The sequence below is a fragment of the Chenopodium album genome, chromosome 18, assembly GCF_948465745.1.
Source record: "Chenopodium album chromosome 18, dcCheAlbu1.1, whole genome shotgun sequence".
Taxonomy (NCBI): Eukaryota; Viridiplantae; Streptophyta; class Magnoliopsida; order Caryophyllales; family Amaranthaceae; genus Chenopodium; species Chenopodium album.
In genome coordinates, this window is record NC_137851.1 from 17,690,268 (window position 1) to 17,714,171 (window position 23,904).

Here is a 23,904-nt window from a genome sequence, read left to right on the forward strand (position 1 = left end):
TACTCCAATGCAGTTATGATCAAACATCTACAACTTACATAGACTAGCTACAAGAAAATAAATTCACTCTATTGTCCATGTCACATTCTACATCTCAGTTCCTCGCTTCTCATAAAAGAGAACCATAAAGTAATGTCATAAACAACTTTATGCAAAAACATTAACGTAAAGGGATATGCAGCCTCCACTCAAGAGATACCAATCAATTGTCTACACATATCCTATGGATGTAACCAACAACTGCACAGACAAAACATGGTGAACCACACTGAAGGACTGTAGCAACAAGGACTGTAGCAAAGTTTCATATCAATTTCAGATATTTCTACTCCCTAATCACCTATTAAGTTTATTAAGCTACGTAGCAAAAGCAAAACTATTACACTTACTTGATTAATTTAGAGAAAAAACTCTATGTAAAAGAATATAAGAGGGGTTAAGTAGTGAGCATATTGAAATTTAAATATCAGTCAAATACAATCAAATTCCACCAAACTAATCACCTCTTGTGGAAACGAATCAAAGTATACCTGCTCTATCCAATTAGAATGATTAAGCCTAGCTATCAAACGGGAATTAGTAAAAAAAATTAGCATAGCCAACTGAAGTGATAACGGCTTAACACATAATCCGAATTTCCATCGATCGTAGAAATTTAACAACCCTTCATTATATCAATCCTCATTAAATCACCAACCATATGAAACAAAGCCACATTGAATAATAACTTAACCAGCCCAACACTCTAGATTTGGTTGATTGAATCAAGACTAATATTAATTCAATTAATAAGCACAACTTAATCGAACATATAAATCTTCTACAGTGAACTTTTATAAATTGAGTTAAGGATGGAACTTGTAGTGAGTACTCTACTACACCACCTAATCGTATAATATGTTGTTGTTCAAGGAACTTATTATTTTCTTATCCCAAATAACTATTGCCACCAAGATCAAATAAGCTAATTAATACAACTTCTTACACGATTTATCTATATAAAACTAATTTGTCAAATTACAAGCTCCATTAATTTCTAGCAATGTAAGCTCACGGAATCAAAATCATAGAATTTTAATAACATTTAAGTATAAGAAAACTAATAAACATATAAAAATCATAGAAAAGAAGCACTTCGACTAAATTATGCTTCAAACAGCACTAAGCCCATCAAAATTGCGCTTCAACTGTAATAAAAGGCTAATTTTTAAAAATTGAATTAAAAAAGTAGCACAAAAAAAACCTATAATATCTATTGTTCATGAATCAAACTCATAAATGACCATAACTTTTTAACATTATTAAAAAATTAAATTAAAAAACAAATCCACGAAACTAGAAAAAAAATCGAATCCAAAAAAGAAAGGATACCTCATTATTATCGGTAGTAAAAGGGACGAAATTGATTTCAATTGTAGATGAAGATCTAGATTTGAAATTGCTATACCTCAATGCTAAATTGATTAAGAGATACGAAGATCTGAAATTTCAATTGATGTACCTTATTTCAAAATTAAATCAGAGGGACAAAGATCTAAACTCGAAATTGATTAAGAGAGATTCGAACATTTGAATTTGAAACTGATGTAGAGTACCTCATTCGAGATTGATTAGTATAGGAACAAAGATCTGGATTTAAAATCCATGGCTCCATCAGTAGGTTTGTACTCTGATGGAAGAGAGAAGAATAGTTATTAGGGTTTGTGTTTATGTTCAACCGTTCATTTTTCCCTAAATACGGCAGTCGTGGGTTTTTTTATATACGTGTAAGCACGTGCTAGTTGCTCTGGACGCTTTTTAGAGTTGAAAATTAGTTTCGACCCTGAAAAGCGTCGCGAATACACGCATAGTATGAATATTAGTTGACGTTCCTTACCTAGCGTCGAGGGTTTAGTGTCGAGAAAGCACTCATTTTGTAGTAGTGATATTTGAGAAATAAATAAATAAATAAAGTGTATTTTAGGAGAGAGAATATACATGACAACAAACATGCGAAATGTGTGAGAAAATAATGGTTTTATAGGCAAATAAAAAATAATAAAAAAAGACTATTTTAATTATTTTTTATTTTTTATTTTTTATTGTTACATTTTTGTTGTCTTTATCCAAAAACTCTGGATAAATATCTTTATTCTAAAACCCTAAATCTGACTAAAAACTATTTAATTCCTGACTAAAATATTATTATGCCCGACAAAATTAGACCAATACCTAACATAAATTATCTAATTCCTGACTAAAACATGCTAATTGCTGAGAAAAATAAACTTATAACTTTCAAAAAAAGTTTAATCCCTGACTAAAATATTGTAATGCCTGACAAAAATAGACCAATACCTGACATAAATTATCTAATTCCTGACTAAAACATGCTATTCCTGAGAATAATAAACTTATCACTTTCAAAAAAAGTTTCATTCCTGACTAAAACATAAACTAATTCCTGACTAATATTATCTAATTTCTGATTATAATATACAAATTTCTTACTTAAAAATGTTAAATCTTGACTAAAATAATCTAATTCTTCTTATCATTGTTGCAGGTTTATCCAAATTCAAGACATAGACTGTGTCTATGGCATTTACAAAAGAATTTTGTGTCAGACTTTGGAACTCTAAAAAGCAATCCTGAATTCAAGAATATGTTTCACAAATGCTTAAGTGGTTGTGATTCAGAATCTGAATTTGAAGAATGCTGGAACAAAATGGTTCAAAAACATGGATTAGAAAAAAAAGAATGGTTTGATAGGTTATTCGGGCTACGAGAAAAATGGTGCACAGCATTGAGCAAGGACATTTTCTCAGCTGGAATTCTTTCATTTTAAAGAGTAGAGGTAACAAACAGAGCAATTTCATTTAAGGCTAACAGAACCACTATGCTTTTGGAGTTCTTTCACATATTTGAAGCAACTGTGAGAAGATGGAGAAGCACTGAAAAGAGTGACAACTTCAAATGTATTACTGAGAAACCAAAAACAACAACAAAAATATTAAAACATGCAGCTGAAGTTTATACTCTAAACTTATACAAGGATTTTAAGTTGGAATTCGAAACAAGTCTAGGAGCATATGCAAGAAAAAAGGCCACTTCAATGTAATATGTCAAATTCTTTGATGTTTCTCTTGATGAAGATTATAAGCACACCTATCAAGTCATATATCACAGTCAAAACCATGAGTTTGTGTGTTCTTGTATGTGCTTCACAGAGACCGAATTGTTGTGCTTTCACATCCTCGAGATAATGCAAATGTACAGCATACATGCTATACCGGAGAGATACATTCTGAAACGTTTGACAAAGCTTGCAAAATCAATGATATGGGATGAAAATGAATCAGGTACGTACATCCTTTTTTATTTTAAAATTTATTATTTGTTATTTAAATATAAAATAAAAATATTATTATTCCTGATTAAAAAGAACTTCTTCCTGACAAATATAGTCTTTTTCCTGATAAAAATATTGTTATTTTTGATAAAACAACTTATATCTGACATACATAATCTTATACGTGATTAATATAAACGTATTCCTGATAAAATATTATTATTTCCGATAAAAAAAAAACTTATTTCTTACAAACATAATCTTAATAATAAAACTTATACATTAATACCATTTTCAGCTTCAGTAGGAAGCCTTTCATTACCATCAGCATTTAAAACTCTAATGTTAAAATTTGAATCATTATCGTGATAAATATCTAGTCTTTCTCCAGCAACAATATTATTGGATGCTACAAAGCTTGTCCATCCATCATCAATAAAACAACCACCACAACTTCTTGTATTTTGTGGTACGCTTATCACTCTTACCTCCCAAAATCTGCCATTATTCCCACGATAGACTCTAACTGGACCTGTGAATCTTAAAAGAAAACTTTTTCATTCTGTAGGAAGCGGCTGAAATAAAAAAACACCCAAAAAAGAATGAAAACATTAAATATTTACTAAAACACAAAGCAAATGTATAAGCATAAAACTTAATGTATTTACCAAAATAAGCCCATAAATTGGTCTGAAATTAACTGAACATTTTGCCATATTTGCATAGAAATCAACCATTGTCTTCAAGATTGTATAGAAGAAAAAAAATATAAGTTAATGATATATGATTCAACCTTATATAGAAACAATAGAGGTTATTAAAGAAAGTCTTTTTTATTGAAAAAACTTAATTTAAAACAGCCTTTAAATAGAGAACAACTATGTATGAACAACAATAATTAACATGTAATGTAACAGAAGAAATTATGACTTTAGTCAGATTTGTATGACTTTTTGATGATGCAATAAATTACTTTTTCAGATTTGTATGACTTTTTCATGACTTTAGTCAGATTTGTGTGACTTTTTGATGATGCAAGAAATTACTTTTTCAGATTTGTATGACTTTTTCATGACTTTAGTCAGATTTGTATGACTTTTTCATGATGCAATAAATTAATTTTTCAGATTTGCATGACTTTTTTTCATGACTTTAGGCTGATTTGTATGACTTTTCATGATGCAAGAAAACTTATGGCTCATGGAGAAAACAAAATTGATTTTCCCGACAAATTTTATCTTATTCCTGAGAAACAAAATCTTATTCTTGTTAGAAATATTGTTATTCCTGATAAAAAAAAAATTATTTCTGACTAACATAATATTATTCCTGATACAAGTATTGTTATTCCTGATAATAAACTTATTCCTGACTAACGTTATCTTATTCCCTGACAAATATCATCTTATTCCTGACAAATTTAAAAACTTATTCCTGACTTGATAAAAAACTTATTCCTGATAAAAAACATATTACTGACTAAGTTTATCTTATTCCTCACAAACTTAATCTTATTCCTGATATTTATGTTGTTATTACTGACAATTATAATTTTATTCCTGATATATATTCTTATTCCTGAGAAATATTATCTTATTCCTGACAAAAATATAGTAATTTTATTTTTCTTTTTGTTAGGAAATCCAACTACTGATCATTCTTTAATAAAAACTCCTTGGAGGCAGTCAATAACAAAGAATTTCTACAACCTTGTAACAATATGTCAAGGGAACGAAGATGCATCAAAAATATGTGATGATGCTTTGGAACATGTTTCGGGGTTTTTTGAGTCCCTTGGGAGAGTTACAACACTAAGACTGGATGCTCGCTTGGATGCCTGTACCTGCAAAACAACGGAGCACCGAATGGCCGGTGGTCCGCCTCCGAAGCTTAAGTTAGTCTAAGTCCAAAGAATAAGGTGCGGAATGTAAAGGATATCTGCTCGGATTCCGAGCTCGGGTGTACTGTTCTCTTGAGAGCGACAGTTCTGACAATGATTAGTAATCACTGAATATTCCTCGGAAGGAGTGTAAAGGGTTCCTTGTGTACGTATAACGTATTGAATGTCCAGAAGTTTCACCTCGCCATAAATGAGGAGGTCATCTCCTATTTATAGGCTTCTCGAAAAACGTGCACTCCCTAGGGTTTCGTGCCCTAGGGAATATTCACGCATCTTTTGCAAACCTCGGGATTTGGGCCTGAAAGCCGCCAATCCCAGGTCCTTTTATCCGTCTGCCATGTGTCGTTCTCTGAGAGGTCCAAGGAGGCGCCCCTTTCAGTGACACGTGGCGGACTCCGATTGGGCCAACTGGCCTAGGGTATTTTTACCCAAATCATTTGCCCCTCACAGGTGACACGCGCTTGCCACGTGTTGCCTTTGACAGGTGTCAGTATCCGACTGGTCGGATTTTGAATAGTTACGGTGGAGGGAAAGTTTTAGGGTTTTTAACCCCTCTATAAATAGAAAGTTTTCACCCCCGGATTTTTTACACCTTTGCGAATCTTTGGAGAATCTTTGACTTTTGACTTTAAGAATCTCAAAATTCCTTAAGTGTTTCTTAACTTTCAAGCATCCGACACTCGGCCCGCTGTCCGACCGTTCTCAGCCAACCAGGCGTCTTTCACCCTTCTTCTAAAGGTAACGCCTGTTTCTTCTTTTATTTTTCATTTTTTCTTTGTTTTGGAAAAAATGGTATCCCAACCGCATGCGGCACAGCATAGGATAGTGATCAGCCGGTCACCGGGGACGGCTGAATCTAGAACTTGCAGGGCCGACTGCTTGGCCAACGACTGTGCTTTGCGAACTTCTCCGAATCCGACTGGTTTCGTGTCTATGCAGGACACAATGGCCAGAATCAAAAGAACAGCAAGAATAACTAACTCCGATGGATCTTTTTTCCCGTCGGATGGTTCAACTCTTTATTCCGACGGCTCGATGAGGGTGCCTCAAAGTGAGGTGTCGGAACACCCTGATAGCCCTTCTTATCTTCCTCCTACCCCCACCTATTACCATTCGCCCTCTTCAAGCGGTACTCCTAGTGATAGGATTCTGGAGGAGGCAGATGAAACCTATGCAGCCGGGCCTTCTGAACAGGCGCTGGAAGAGAGTCTAGGGGAGGACCCTGCTGGCACCAGTTGACAGTCCCTTAGCTCTGATGACAGTTCTGATGACGAGTCGGCCTCGTCATCTTCCTCAGATAATGCCTCCGCCTCTTCAGGGGAGGCAAGGGCCAGAATAGACGCTGCCAGGGAGTCCTTGGCAGTTGAGAGGGGGGAATCTTGGGCCGAGCCGAGCGCTTCCAGGCGCTTGGAGAAAGCCCCCTACTATCATCATGTTCCGTAGAGCAGGCGGAACACCATGGCAAACGGCCTTACAAGTTTTTAGCGTAAGGTTGTTCTGGGCCATGGCTTCACTTTGTGCGTCCCTAATAAGGACGACACCATTACTTGGCCGAGTATGGCCAGCTATGAAGACCGAGCATTCGGTTGTTACGAGGCGGCCTTTCAGGCTGGCTTGCGCTTCCCTCTCCATCCGGCCGTGGAGAGGATTTTGGATGGATACCAACTTGGTATCTGGCAACTCGTACCCAATTCCTGGATCAATATTCTGGGGTACGTTGCCGCCTGCAAGATGCTGGAAGTGGAGGCGAGCTTTGAAGCATTCGCCCACATGCATTATCTTAGCAGGGCGCCTGCTAGGGGTGGTGAGGGCTGGTACACCTTGACTACTTGCAAGGGGTACATGATGGCTGTCGGCAAAGAGAACAAGTGGAAAGACTGGAGAACTAAGTTCTACATTGTCAAAACTGCCGACCGCCGCCTGAACCAAAAGTATAACAGGTGGAACAAGGATCCACCTCTCCTAGCAGGCAGGAGTGCATTGCCAGCTCTTCCTAGACGAGCAAAGGAGGAGATCATGGACGCGGGTTTGTTCACCGTGTCTGTGAAGACGAATGATGAGGGGGACAAGAAAGTCACCCCTCAATGCTATCTCCCTTTGTACAAATGGTTTGAGGAAGGGACGTTTTTGGCCGCTTGTGGGCTAAGTACTAAGATGCCGAGAGGTAGTCGGCCGTCTGTTTAATATGCCATATTTATTTTGCTTGTCTTCACTTGTTAAATGTGTCTAACACTTGATTCTTCTTTGCAGACAAAGCAATGGAGAAACTCTCGGCCTCCAGGAAGCCGGCTGTATCTGCTGCCAGATACAGATCAAACGTCCTTAACAGGACGGAAGCCACCACTGCAAGGGTGGGTGAGCAGCAACCAGCCAGTACCCCAGGGGTGAGATTTCTATACTTAGCACCCACCTGATTAATGCTGAATTTTTGCCGAATGTTTTCTAACATTTGCTTTGTCTTCAATGACACAAGGTACCTCCTCCAAATCCCCGTCCAAACCATCCGACCCTAAGCTCCAAAAGACTAGGGCGGGTGATGTGAGCGCATCCGGCAAGGGCGGCCGGAAGCACGTTGCTCATAAGCCCAAGAGGCCCTCAGACGCCCCTGCTGGTGAGAAGAGGTTTCTGGGGGAAAAGCCCCCCCTCTTCTTCTGGTAAGGAGAGGCTTTTAGGGAAAAGGCCCGCCTCTTCTACCGGTCAGAAGAGGGTTCTGGGGGAAGAGGAGGTGGATGAGGGCGACGGTAAAGACCATTCGTCCTCCCTTTCTTTTCTGCAAGTTATCCATACTTGAGTATTTTTCTAACTTTTTCCTCTTGCAGTTCCTGTACAGAGGCCGACTGTAGTTTAAATGGCCAAGTCCATGCTGAGGGCGATTGATCAGGATGATAAAGCATCCATCAGAGGAGTCGGCACCCTAGACCTTGATGGTATTCTAGGGAATCTTTGTGAGGTAGACTTAGCCTTGAATCACTTTTACATTCGTCTCTTTCTTTTATCCGCCTGGTTCTTAACCATCCGGCTTCTTTTTGCAGGCTATGCTGCGCGTCCAAGGGCTCGGGAAACCCCTCAAGGAGAAGTCCAAAGAGGTAAAAGCTGCTAAGGCTCAGGCCGAGTCCGCCTTGGATAGGACTCAATTTGATATTGCTCAGAATGAATTTCTGACGCTTGATATGATGTATTCGCAGTCGGAGGCCAATCTGCAGGTAAAGAAGGATCTGGACTCGGCCCGCCTTCAGGTCTCCAACCTCAAGAAGGAGATCAAATCCCTTAAGGCGGAGCTCGAGCCCCTTCAGGACGCCAAGGATGAGGCCGAGAGGGCCCAGGATAGGGTGAGCCGCCTGGAGCAGCGTCTCACCAACCAGGAGCACCAGCTGAGGGCCAAGTTTGAGTCCCGTGCCGAGCAAGATAGATCTGAACTGGTCAAACAAATGATCAGGGACAATGAGATCATCATGCGGGACACTTAGGCGGCTGTTCAGCCAGACTCGGACTATCAGATTTGGAAGTCCAAGTTTGATGAGCTCAGCAAAGCTCTCGACGATTGCCTCCTTGAGGAGATGGAAGAAGCTTCCAAGGCTGATGCTGAGGCCGAGGCTGCTGAAGGCTCTGGGTCCGACTCTTCTGAGGAGTCGTCCTCTGGGGAGGAGGAGGGAGATCAGGCGGAGGAGCGAGAGAAAGATGATGAAGAGCAGCCGAAGGACAACAGGCCGGCTGCCAATGAAGAGGCTCTCCCCTGATCACTTAAGCTTTTTATTTTCTGTTTCTGCGGCTGAATGGCCATGTACTTGCTTTTCCGGCCTGTGTGCTGAGTATTTATGTATTTTTACCGACCGAGGGGTCGGGTAATTTGACAATTCTTCTGGCTCTGCCAGATAACAATTTCAACCAATCGTCTGGTGGCGATTGGTCATTTTAATTTGAATCATTCGGCCATTTGGCTGAAGTTTTTCATATTCTGTCCTTTGAATTGTTAAATTTTGCATGTTTTTTGGCTAAGTATTATAACCTGTATACCATGCAAATGTTCTTGCCCCTGGACGGATGTCGTGTGGTTTCGGTTTATGAGATTGATTGACTTGGAAATTATTGATACTTAGAAGAGTATTCATGGTTTCTAGGTCAATCAATCACTATGGTGATTGCCCCAAACCACGCGGCAGACGTCCATCCAGAATTTGGCAAAAATAAGTGTTCATTCGGCCATTGGCTCGAACAGAACTCAAGTTTCCAACTTAGCTATTATGCTAGGGAAAAATCCCCGCCTGTTCTGCCCCATAGGAAAAAACAGGCGCATCCGGCCATTGGCCTCATTGAGATTAAAGTGTTAAGTCTGGGACTAGACTGATTTTGGTTAAAGTAATTCGTCCGCCTGTCTTTCCCCATAGGTAAGGATCAGGCGGCATCCGGCTGATAGCCTCAAATAAGTGCTAAGTAGTTAACCTAACGCATTTTTATAAAATTATTCCGCCTGTTTTGCCCTTGAGCTAAAACAGGCGCATCCGGCTTTATGCCTCGGTTAGCCTCTACTTATGAAATAGTGACCATTTCCGAACTGTACTAGAACAGATAGAAAATTCTGGCCTTTTAGATTTCACTTTTGATTAACACAAACGACTGCGAGTGCTGCCTTAGCATTTGGTTGGGCCGCTTGTATATTCGTAGAGCAATGTGCCACCCAAATGGGAGATGCTTTTCCTCGACGAATTCACCCAAATGGGCGTCGTCGGTTATCTGACTCATGTTGGAGCAGACGGTCATACTCATGTTGGAGCAGACTGTGACCATTCGGTCTCTTTTTATTTTTATCTGGCCTCAGGCCTCGTAATTGATTAAGTAAATGTTGGTATAAACTTAACAAAATTTCGTAGGAACAACTGTTTAGAACAATCGGCTCCTTCAAAGGGTTTGGGGCGTCTGCTGTTGAGACAGACGCCTTTCAAACATATTGGCCGTCTGTAGCTGGTACAGACGGTGCTGAAAATAATAAAAGTTTGAAAAAAGGGAAGCATATTCTCATTAACAAATCTTTGAGATAACAAAATTGGAGCATTTACATTCGTACTTAGATGTAGTACTTTTTCAAGTTGTCTACATTCCAAGTTCTGGGCAGCTGCCTGCCGTTTGGTTCTTCCAGGCGGTAGGTGCCGTCTCTTATTTCTTCATAGATTCAGTAGGGGCCTTCCCAATTTGGGGTTAGCTTTCCCTGCTCATTCTCCCTACCGACTGCTTCCATTTTTCGTAGCACAAAGTCCCCCACTTTGAGAGGACGCTTGTGTACTCTTTTGTTGTAAGCCCGAGTCATTCTCAGACGGTATATCTCATGGCTCAAGGCAGCATTGCCCCTGCGCTCTGGTAGTGAGTCTAATGCTAGACGCATGGCCTCCCAGTTCACCTCCTCGTCATACAACATGATTTGAAGAGTCGGCTCATAGTGCTCAATGGGCAAGACAGCTTCTGCACCATACACCATAAGAAATGGGGTCTCTCCAGTTGCCCCTTTAGCAGTCGTCCTGATGGACCAGAGGACGTGTGGTAATTCATCCGCCCAAAGGCCACCATCCCGTTCAATTTTCTTTTTAATCCCATCTGAGATTAACTTGTTAAAAGCCTCGACCTGGCCGTTTGCTTGAGGCCGGCTGACTGATGCGAAGAAGCTGGAGATCCCTTGGTCTCTCAGCCAAGTCATGAGTTGAGGCGTTTCAAATTGAGGACCATTGTCAAAAACCATAGACAAGGGCACCCCGAAACGAGTGATTATGTTCCTCCAAATGAAGGAAATGACATCTTTTGTCTTAATGTGTTTGACCGCCTCCGCCTCTACCCACTTAGTAAAGTAATCCACAGCCACCAATATGTAGCGCTTGCCGCCTGGTGCGGCTGTATATGGCCCCAGAATGTCCATGCCCTATTTGGCGAAGGGTATTGGGCTGTGGATGGCCGACAGGTCTGTAGCCGGACGATGAATGAGCTTGCCAAATTTTTGACATTTGTCGCATTTTTTCACCAATTCCATTGCATCCGACTCCAGTGTAGGCCAGAAGTAAAGCCGCCTGGCTTTGGCAGCAAGGGATCTGCCCCCTATATGGGAGGCGCAGAATCCTGCATGCAACTCTTCGAGGACTTCCTTACCCTTCTCAGGGGTAACACACTTCAACAGAGGCTTCAGAAAACCAGCCCTGAAGAGTTCTCCTTGTCGCAACTCGAAGTTAGCCGCTCGTTTTTTCAAAACAGCCGCCTCCTTTGGTGAGTCAGGGAGCTTGCCGTCTGTAAGGTAAGTCCGGATGCTGTCCATCCAGGTTGAGCTTCGATCAAGAACTCCAATGGGGTCTTCCTCAGAGATACTCCTTTTTTCCATGACCTCCCAGAAGACTGACCGAGGCGTTTCACAAGAGGCGGATGATGCCAGTTTGGACAGAGCATCCGCCTAATTGTTGGAAGACCTGGGCACTTGACTTAGAGTAAATTCTTCAAGTGTCCCAACTTCAGCCTTGACCGCCTGCAAATATTTTATCATGGCCGGGTGAGTGGCCTCGTACGTTCCATTGACTTGGAGTACGACCAATTGAGAGTCTGAGCAGGCGTCAATTTTCTTTGCCCCTGCTGCCTTACAGTACCGAATGCCAGCAAGCAGGGCTTCATATTCGGCCTCATTATTAGATACCTGGAACTTGAACCGTAGTGCATATTCAAATTTGTCCCCCTTAGGAGACTGACAGATAATCCCTGCACCACAGCCGTTCGAACTGGAGCTCCCGTCCACATACACTTTCCAAACCTGACTAGTATCATCCGGAGCAATCGGCCTTGTCATTTCCACAATAAAATCGGCAAATGCTTGCCCCTTTATTGCTTTCCTGGGTTCGTAAGTGATTTCCAATCCTTGCATTTCAATCGCCCATTTGAGCATTCGTCCAGAAGACTCCAAGGTTGTCAGAGGCCGCTTGATCGGCTGGTCAGTATAGACCACTACCGCATGTGCCAAGAAGTAAGGTTTCAATTTCTTAATGGCCATGTAGAGAGCGAGACCAAACTTTTCAACCATGGGGTACCGAAGCTCAGCGTTCCTGAAAACAAGGCTGATAAAATAGACTGGGAGCTGAGTGCCGTCTCTTTCAGCTAAGAGAACAGCGCTGAGGGCATGATCGGAGACGGCCAGATACATGAAGAGCGTTTCTTTGGGCAAGGGGCTAACAAGCCTCGGCAAAGAGTGCAAATGAGTTTTTAACTTTTGAAAGGCCGCCTCTGCATCACCACCCCATTCAAAATTAGTCTTCTTCCTGATTGCTTGGAAAAAGTAGAGACACTTATCGCCTGACCGACTGAGGAATCTCCCCAAGGCCGCCAGACAACCTGTAAGCTTTTGAACCTCTTTCACAGTACGGGGCGACTGCATGTCGATGACCGCCTGTATTTTCTCAGGATTGGCCTCTATTCCCCTTTGATCAATCAGGAATCCGAGAAACTTCCCAGACTCAACATCAAAGACACACTTTTTTGGATTTAGCATGACCTGGTGCCGCCTGAGTGTGGCAAATGTTTCTCTGAGATCAGCAAGGTGATCCGCTTGTAGTTTGGATTTGACTATCATGTCATCAATGTATGCTTCTACATTCCTCCCAATCTGATTAATGAAGACCGTATTAATCATTCGTTGGAAAGTAGCAGGCGCATTCTTTAAACCAAACGGCATCACAGTATAACAGAACAACCCCTGATCAGTGACAAAAGCCGTCTTTTCTTGATCTTTTTTCCACAGGGGAATCTGGTGGAAGCCTGAATAGGCGTCCATAAAACTCATCATGGCATGTCCGGCTGTTGAATCGACCAGACTGTCGATTTTTGGCAATGGATAACTATCCTTCGGACATGCCTTGTTCAGGTCGGTGTAGTCAACACACATCCGCCAAGTACCATTCGGCTTTTTTACTAACACAACGTTAGCTACCCAATCAGGGAAGTTGCATGGCCGAATGAACTTGGCGTTCAGCAGCTTTTTAACTTCAGCCGCTGCCGCCTGACTTCTTTCTTCGCCGTGATTTCTCTTCTTTTGCCGAATGGGCTTCTTTTTGGGATCCACGGCGAGTTTGTGGACAGCGAGATCCGGGCTTATGCCAGGCATCTCTTCCACTTCAAAGGCAAAGATGTCTTTGAATTCTTTCAGAAGCTGGTGCAAACTGTCACCTAGCTTAGCAAATGCAACCGTCCCTACTTTAACAGTCCGCTCTGGCCGAGCGTCGTCCAGAGGGATATCAATGTGTTCACCAGTCGGCTGGGGACGGAGATCATCCGGCCGTTCCCCGGTCAGTGATTGCTATTGCCTCTCTTTTTTGACCACCACCAGTTGATCCACTTTTCTCTTTTTCTCAGCTGGTGGGGCCGCTTGGTCTTCCCTGTTATCATCAAGGTCGACTGTTTGTTTGCCCCGGAAGGTTGCTGCGACCGCGGGCTTGACATCCGAGAGATAGCACTCTCGGGCTGTCTTTTGGTCCCCGTTAAGGGAACCGACTGTGCCATCATCCCTCTCATACTTAACGAGCATGAGGGCAGGAATGATGACGGCCTTGCACTCGTTAAGAGTGGGTCGACCAAAGATTAGGTTGTAGGCAGTAAGCTCTTCAACCACGAGGAAACAGATGGTCATAGGCCGACCGTTTCCCTTTTGCCCCAACCGGATGGGCAAATCTATCCGTCCGACTGGGTGCACGAGTCCTCCCCCAAACCCTACAAGGGTGTGAGAAACCTCCATCATGCTGTCTGGCTTGTACTTGAGATTGGACAAGCATTTGAGGCTGATAAGGTCAGAGGAGCTGCCTGTGTCGATCAAGATTCGACCAACCAGTTGGTTGGCCACTTTACATTCAATGACCACAGGGTCATCATGCGGCCGACGGACTTTGCCTCTGTCCTTTTCGGTGACGATGACCTCGGGGAAGGCGGATGTGCCTGCCGCCTCTCCCTCTTCAACAGAATGGATCATCTTTTTCAGATGATCCTTGGTGCCCCGAATGGTCGGGCACCCCCGGCGAATCCGCCTGCTATGTGACAGGCTAAAGTCGTATCACCAAATCAAAAGTAATTACCTAAGTCCTCTAACTAAAGTAGATAGGGAAGTAGGGTCGAATCCACAGGGAAACTAGTCTTTCTATTCCTAATTAATTAATAACAATCTAAATTATTAGTAACAATTTGTTGTGATAATTAACTATACTACGAAGATTATGAGTAAAGAGAATGATTAGGGAAGAAATCAAATATTAAAAGGGCCTAGGGCATAGGTTCACTAATAAACAATATTCCAGGGTAAAACACAATAATCAATCATCAATGCATTAATCAATCAGATCATAAAGGGCTTTCGCTACGTATTACAATCACAGAATTAATCTACCGGTATTAAATCTCATCTCTCGAATCTCGACTTAACCATTTATAAATTAAACTGCCTATTGAAACTAAACCTAAACATCAATTCTCATCTCTCGAATCTCGAATCAATATTGCTAAACTCATACAATTAAAATTGGCCAAATCTAATTGCATAGCATTTAAACAATCAATAGGAAATCAATTCAGCATTAATAATTAACAACAATAAATTACCCCTTTCATATTATTTATTAGATCCCCATAAACCCTAGAAGGAAAACTACTCAGACATAATTAAAACTAAGCAGAACATAATACTTAAACAAGATATGAAAGAAAAAAAAAGAATGAATAAAAATACTGAGATTAATTAAGAGAAAAATCGTACCAAGACGGCGAAATTACAATAGAGTTGAGGAACAAGAAAGAAAATAAAAGTCTAGAGAGAGAAAGTTGAGTAGAGAGAAGGAAGAGAATAAAAACTAGAGTAAGTAATAATGCAGAAGTCCTAATCTTGCCTAATAAAATTACATTAATACTAAGCAAGAATTATCCGCTAAAACAAATTAATCGGAAATCAAATTCCCTAAAACCTACACGCGCCCGGCCGGGCAAGGGGCCGCCCGACCACGCCCGCCTTTTTTTTGCCTCAGAGGCCTTCTCGCGCCCGGTCGGGCGCGTGTCCGGGCGGCTGTTGCCTCGCCCCGCCCGGCCGGGCGCGCCTTCGGGCGGACTCCCCCGGTCCGGGCAGCTTCTCTTGGGCCACCAAAACCTTGATTGGGCCTCTTTTCCTCGGCCCAATCCGAGTTTCCTCCTTGGATCTTCATACTTGAGCCCTTAATCACCGATTTGATACCTCCAATCGGTCTTGGGCTATCGAACGTGGTCGCGGTCTTTCAATACTTGTAGATGCTCCTCGAAAAACCCGGGAAAATGCTCCAAGTACGCAAATTCCTACAAAACTCAAGAAAAACTACCAAAGCACTGGAAAACACAAATTAGTAATAAAAGTGGCTCGTAGGAGCCAAAAACACTACTAATTACGACCAGGGGACGGGGATAAATATATATATAAAATGAACACATCAAACTCCCCCAAGCCAAACCTTTGCTTGTCCCTAAGCAAAGAGCTCCTCAATGAACAATAAAAACATGCCTCACCCCAATATAAAAATCAAGCACAAACGATTCAAGGCAAATCAAGTGAACATGCTTCAAAATCAACCAATCCTATCCATCTAATCACCCTTCCTCCCCAACAATTGTCAAGTAGAGCAAACCACAAGAGCATATAGAATTCAAGACTAGTGCTCACACACTCAACTCTCATTTATGTGGCGAGTAAAAGATGTACTCGATCGCTCTCCATCCCAACCCCTTTAATGTGAACAATGCCCTCCCAAACTCACAACACTCGCGTGTTTAAAAAGACATACACTCAACCTATTAGTCGACTCGGAATATGTCAAGTCATAACTTGCATTGATAAACAACACTTTCACATTTACACAACTCTATGCACAAGGTCAAAAGGTCTTTTAAAGCTTGTAATGTAAGGCTAGGGTGAAAGGTTAGGAAATATTTGGGAACATGTGAGAGAAAAGCTATGCTAAAAGGGAGCCATATCCTAATAAACCCATGACCAAAGATAATGATCACAATCATCTCCAACAAAACTAACTCCAACATAAATCCACCAAATATACTCCAATCATAAAAATCAATCCCAAAACTTACAAAATTCACTCATAAAAATATGATAATATGGAACAAGAGTGAATATCAAACTTTGAACTCAAACTCAAATATTTACAATGAAACTCAATTTTTCTTTCTTTTGATCAACCTTCACTTAGAAAATTTGAACATGAAACTTTTTCTTCTCTTTTTGCTCTTTTTTTCATTTTTTTTCTAGAAGTTCACTTTCTTTTTTTTATTTTCTCACTTTTTTTTCTTGAACTTCTTTTTTTTTTTCTTTTTTTTTTCTATCACACTTTTATTTTTTTTTCAAATATATACACAATAAAACTCATTAAAACAAAAATATGATCAAGAACAAATAACTTCTCAAACCCACCCAAATTGTGCAAATAAAGTGCACACTACAAACTCCCTTACCTCACTCACTAATAGCTCCCCCAAGCCAAGCTTGGGACTAGTAACCAATGGGGCAAACATGGCTTGTAATGTGGCTAAAAACAATAAAAGGGCACAAGCAACAACATGGGTAGCAAGAAGGGAACAAATGTATCTAAATAAATCTGAAGGCTACCTAAAAGAACAAATGCCTTCGTCCTCCTCATGTGCATAATAGTGAGTTATGAAACACTACTCATAGTTGCAAACCAATACTCAAATTCATTGACATACCAGGAACTAACCACACATTCCTAACCAAATCAACTAGTCAAGCACTATATTCACATGTAGTTGGGCAAAATTGACGCATGTTTAGGAATCCAAGTAATTAAACTTCAAATCATGATCAACAAATCCACAATGCTCAAAATCAAATACCAAGAATCAAAACAATTTTCTCAAGTATGGGGCACAGGGAAGCATGATTTACAGTTCATTGGTTCGTATTTTTTATTTTTTTTGATTTTTCAATTTTTTTGTATTTTTCATATAAGGAAAGCAATAAACTAATCTAAAAAGCAATAAATCTAAACTAACAAAACACACCAAAAATAAACAAAAATAAAGAAAAAGGAAGAAGAAAAATATATACCAAATCCAAAGATCTCCCCCAAGCCAAGATCAGACAATGTCCTCATTGGCTCGAAGCTAGCCCAGCTGGCTACTCATCCTCATCCTCATCCTCGTCCATCCGTGTGGACCCACCTGCTCCACCACTAGAACCTGCACCATCTGCACCAAAGGAGCTACCACCAAAATAGTTAGCATGAAAAGCCCCCCCTGGCGGTCCCCCAAAAGGAATGTCCTGGCCGTACCCATGAAACGAAGAATAGTCTGTGTACATACCATGGGCAGTGGGATCCCTATCGTATCCCTGAGGTGGGGGCTGGAACCAGTCTGGGTAAACAGCATCGTCGGGAATGTTGCCCCGGCGAGCATAATCATCATAAATGGGGTAGAGTCCCCTACCCTGGTTCCTCTCTAGGTAGCCTAGCCTCTGGTCGACAGAACCAATCATCTGTCTAAACTCGGTCTGGGTCTGCTCTATGCGACCTATGGCCTGGCCAATACTCTACAAGTCCCAAACTGGGTCAGAGTCACCATGAGGGACGGAATAGGACTGTCGGGGTGGTGATGGTGGCTGTGGAATGGGCTGAACTATAGGCTGTAGCTGGGCCTGGGCCTGTTGTGGATCCTCACCCCTAGCATGGGCAACTAACAGAGCATAAGTGTAGGACTCTTGCCCTGGGGGAAAGGCGGTCAGGTCTGGGTTGGGCAAAGGAAAAATGGGCAAGGGTTGTTCAGTCCCTGTCCTAATGCACCAATGGGTGACCTGGTTCTCGTCTACCCGCAACCACCCAAGCTCCTCAAGGTACCTAGAGGTAATATAGGTGTCGGGTCCCATGTTAGTCATGCGGTGGGGTCCAGTCTCTAAAAAACCGGCCTTCTTGATGGCTATCCTAGTGATAAGGCCACCAAGACGGATGGGGGTAGTGTGGTGGTTGCTGGCTGTAGCATGCCTACCTAGGTGGTGGATGATATACCGGGCTATGTTCAATTTCTCATACCCAAACATGTAATGGCCAATTACAGCTAATTCATTGGTCTGACAGTTATGGGGTTCATTCCTACCTAGGAAACAGACACCGGCAAATTTTTGCCACATTTTAGGGACGGGGTGGTGGATAGGCCTAGCACTAGCATGTTGTGCAGAAACATGAGAAATGCCAGTCAAAGCAAAATAAACATCCTCCATTTTAAACTCAGCATTCCATTGCCTATTTAATTCAGGTTCCAGTTCAAACAATTTACAAAATTCCACAAAAGAAAGAGTGATATTTCTATTATTAAGCCTAAAAATTAATTTTGGACCACTTTTATGGTTTTGAATAACAAGAGAAGACAAGAATTCACAGGTTAATTCACGATATGTCGAATAATGCATATCTACAAATTTACGCATACCAATATCGTTCAAAAATCTCCTAACAAAACCATAAATACCTAAAGCTTCTAAAGTAGGGCGGTGTAACCACCGTGAGGGAATTACCTCTCGTCCGTAGAGCACCTCCAACTTCTCCCGTTGCTCCGCCGTCGCGATCTTGATCGTCGGCCATTGAGGGAGTTGAAGAGCCGGGTCATATTGTTGGGATGACCCGCTTGAGCTACCCCCGAGAAAATTTCTCGCCCTTTTAGCCGCCATCGGGAGTGTGGTCAAAAATTTATTTTTGGAAAATGGAAATTTTTGATATAGGAATGTAGAGGATGAAGAGAGGAGTAAGAATATGTGAAAAGTTTTGGATTTGGGGAAGAAATGAAGGAGAAATCTTAGAGAGAAGTTAGAGGAAAATATGAATTTAGAGAGAGAAAGTGTCGAAGGAAAGAATGGAAGAAGGAGGAAAGAAGAAGAAAAGAAAAAGAAAGAAAGAAGAAGGAGAACCCGGGTGATCGCGCCCGGTCGGGCGAGGCTTTGCCCGACCGGGCGATCTACACGATGCTTTTAATTTTTGTCGCGCCCGGTCGGGCGCCTTCACCGCCCGATCGGGCGATTTTCAACGTCCAGGGTTCTTCTCTCGCGCCCGATCGGGCGCCTCGCCGCCCGGTCGGGCGATTTTATTCGATTTCAAGTTCCTCTTCTTGCGCCCGGCCGGGCGTTCCTTCGCCCGGTCGGGCCAATTAAATGTCCGTATACGTCAACTCTCGCGCCCGGTCGGGCGAAGCTCCGCCCGGCCGGGCCCGAGAGTAGGTTTGGACGACTCAACTTTCTTCAAATTTGGCTAACTCTTTTCCTCTAATCTGTACCAAAAACTCATGAAATTCATTAAATTCCCTCCTCTCTCCTCTCATAAGAAAAAAAGAAGAAAAAGAAAAAATAAAAACAAGTAAAATACGGGTTGCCTCCCGCAAAGTGCTGGTTTATCTAAGTCCCGCACGACCTTCTTACCATAGTATTCTCAAGGTGAGCTGGAACTAGTTAGGTGTAGTAGTTCAACTACACCAATCATAGCCCCGTCATGATAAATCTTAAGCCTCTAACCATTTACCTTGAACTCATTACCATGCTCATCAAACAACTCTACAGAACCGAATTTGTTGACCCTTTTTACAGTGAAAGGACCCGACCACCTTGACTTCAACTTTCCTGGGAACAGTTTAAGCCTAGAGTTAAATAACAACACCTTATCACCCTCTTTGAATTCTCTCGGAAGGATCATTTTGTCGTGCCATCTCCTAGTCTTCTCCTTGTAGACTCGCGCACTATCATAGGCCATCAACCTAAACTCGTCAAGTTGGTTAAGTTGTAGAAGCCTCTTTTCTCCCGCTAGCTTAGCGTCCAAATTGAGCTCCTTAATAGCCCAATATGCCTTGTACTCTAACTCCACCGGAAGATGACATGCTTTACCATACACAAGTCTATAGGGAGTGGTACCTATAGGGGTCTTAAATGCGGTTCTATATGCCCAAAGGGTGTCATCCAACTTATCGCTCCAATCCTTCCTAGATTTTGCTAACACCTTCACTAAGATGACCTTAATCTCGCGATTAGACACTTCGACTTGGCCACTAGTTTGCGGATGGTAGGCTAGCCCTGTCCTATGGTAAACACCATACTTCTTTAGGAGGGTATCTAACTTCCGCTCGTGAAAGTGGGATCCTCCGTCACTGATTATGGCTCTAGGCACTCCAAATCTAGGAAAAATAGTTTTCTTGAAAAGCCTATGGACCACCTTGGCATCATTGGTAGGAGTGGCAATGGCTTCTACCCACTTGGATACATAATCTACGGCGACTAGTATATAACGGTTCCCTCTAGAAGAAGGGAACGGTCCCATGTAATCAACACCCCAAACATCAAAAATTTCAACTTCCGAAATCCCAGTTTGAGGCATCTCATGCCGCCGCGAGATGTTGCCAGTCCTCTGGCAAGAGTCACAAGCCTGCACAAAAATGTTAGCATCCTTGAACATGGTGGGCCAATAGAATCCTGACTCGTTTATCTTGGCCACCGTTTTAGAGGGACCATGATGTCCTCCATAAGGTGAAGTGTGGCAGCTAGTGAGAATACCATGTACCTCCCATTCGGGGACACACCTGCGAAATAATCCATCTGCACACTCACGAAACAAAAAGGGATCATCCCAAAAATAATGTTTAACATCATAAAGGAATTTCTTTTTTTGTTGGTAGGACAAGTCAAGAGGTAGAGTACCACCCACTAAATAATATGCAAAATCGGCGTACCAGGGGTGTTGCTCTACAACTGCATACAGGTTGTCATCAGGGAATGAATCATCTATAGGGAGAAAATCCTTACCCTCATCATACCTGATTCGTGACAAGTGATCTGCCACAATGTTCTCTGCACCCTTTTTGTCCCTTATTTCAATGTTGAAGTCCTGGAGCAGGAGAACCCACCGGAGTAGCCTAGGCTTTGATTCAGCTTTGGCTATCAAGTACTTTAAAGTTGCATGGTCAGTAAAAACAATAACTTTAGAACCAACTAGATATGATCTAAATTTTTCTAAAGCATAAATGACAGCTAAAAAATCCTTCTCCGTGGTGGCATAATTGACTTGAGCCTCATCCAAAGTTTTACTAGCATAGTAGATAGCATGTAAAACTTTGTCCTTCCTCTGTCCAAGCACGGCTCCTAAAGCAAAATCGCTTGCATCACACATGATCTCGAAAGGAAGATTCCAATTGGGAGCACATATGATGGGTGCCGATATCAAAGCCTGCTTAATCCTGTTGAAAGACTCAAGACACTCGTCAGTAAAAACAAAAGGGGCATCCTTAAGCAAAAGCTGAGTCAGTGGTTTAGCAATTTTAGAAAAATCTTTGATAAAACGGCGATAAAACCCCGCATGACCCAAGAAACTCCTAACTCCCTTAACATTAACTGGGGGAGGTAATTGCTCAATCACTGAAATCTTAGCTTTGTCTACCTGTATGCCCTTATCAGAAACAATATGACCCAAGACTACTCCCTCTGTCACCATAAAGGGACATTTCTCCCAATTTAAAACCAAGTTGCATTCTTCACACCTTTTAAGGATTTTAGCTAAATTAATTAAACATGAATCAAATGAAGAACCATAGACACTAAAATCATCCATAAAGACTTCCATGATAGACTCTATGAAATCAGAAAATATGCTCATCATGCAACGTTGAAAAGTAGCAGGTGCATTACATAAACCAAAAGGCATTCTACGATATGCAAAAGTGCCATAAGGGCATGTAAATGTAGTCTTTTCCTGATCTTCAGGGTGGATCGGAATTTGGAAAAATCCCGAGTACCCATCCAAATAGCAAAAGAACTTATGGTTAGCTAACCTCTCAAGCATTTGATCAATAAAGGGGAGAGGGAAATGGTCCTTTTTAGTGGCAACATTTAATCTGCGATAATCAATGCACATACGCCACCCTGTAAAAGTTCTAGTGGGGATTAATTCATTTTTTTCATTTTTAACCACAGTCATCCCACCCTTCTTAGGAACCACCTGAACAAGACTTACCCATTTAGAGTCAGAAATAGGATAGATAATACCTGCATCAAGTAGTTTCATAACCTCTTTCTTGACTACCTCTTGCATATTGGGATTCAACCTCCTCTGGGGTTGAATGCAGGGTTTGTAGTTGTCCTCTAAGTGTATCCTGTGCATACAAAAATCTGGGCTTATACCCTTGAGATCATCAATACTGTACCCTATTGCCCTTTTATGGGTTCTGAGAACCTCTAGAAGTTGGGAAGTTTGTGGGTCATCAAGTGCAGTACTAATGATCACAGGGTGCATTTCCTGCTCATCAAGAAAAACATATTTTAAATGAGAAGGGAGAGGTTTTAGTTCAGGTTTCTTTACCTCTGCAGGTTTCGATTCCTGAACTAATTTTACTACCTTCTTATTCTCTTTGTCATCAAGTTCTTCTATGGCAAGAGCTTTCTCAATAATATCCACCTCCTTGCTCCAGACACTCGCATCACCTGCAGACAAATTACCACAAAGTATTTCTTCCAAGGGATCCCTTGCAAGAATCTGTGTCAAGCTATCCTCACAAATATCATCCATTATATCAATAACATCAATCAAACAACAGTTTTCCTCAAGCATAGGACCTTTTAAAACCTTCCCTAAATTAAAAGTAATATTATCATCACCAACAGATAGGGTTAGTTTACCATTTTTAACATCTATAATGGCTCCTGCAGTATGGAGAAAAGGCCTACCTAATATAATGGGTATTTGTGTATCCTCAGCCATGTCTAAAACAACAAAATCAACAGGGATGAAAAATTTACCAACTCTAACAGGGACGTCCTCTAAAATACCTAGGGGATATTTAACAGAACGGTCTGCCATTTGCAAAGTAATATTAGTAATTTTTAATTCACCCATATTCAATTTAGAACAAATAGACGATGGCATTACACTAACAGAAGCACCCAAATCACATAATGCTTTATCTATGAAGACATTACCAATATGACAAGGGATAGAAAAACTACCAGGATCCTTTAATTTAGGGGGAGATTTATTTTGTAACAATGCACTACACTCCTCAGTAAAAGCTACAGTTTCTACCTCATTAAAGGCCCTCTTCCTAGTCAAAATATCTTTCATAAATTTAGCATATGCAGGAACCTGTGTAATAAGTTCAGTAAAAGGAACCGTTACCTGCAAATTTTTAACAACCTCCAGAAACTTACCAAACTGCTTGTCCAACTTAGTCTTTAGTTGGCGATTAGGGAATGGTAATTTGATAACTGGTGGTGCTTCCCTACTCTTCCCCTGGGGTGCATCCTTTCCTAAGGTTGTACCCTGCAATGAATCATCAAAAATATTAGTGTCAGGAATTTTACCCTGCAGCTCTGCAGGGGAAATTGGTACAACGGAATCAGGATTAGCAATTTTAATTAAATTAGGTTCATCCTCTTTGGGCATTTGGGGCCCATCGTAGTGTGAACCACTCCTTAGGGTGATTGCATTAGCATGATCCGTAGGTTGGATTCCCTGCGCTGGTAAAGCTCCCTGCTGGCGAGATTGAAGGGTAGAGGACAATTGGGCTATTTGGGTGTCCATGACTTTATTATGGGCTATAATAGAGTCAATCTGTTGGTCTCTACTCTCCATATGTTTTTGCATACTGGTCAGCATTGCCCTAATTT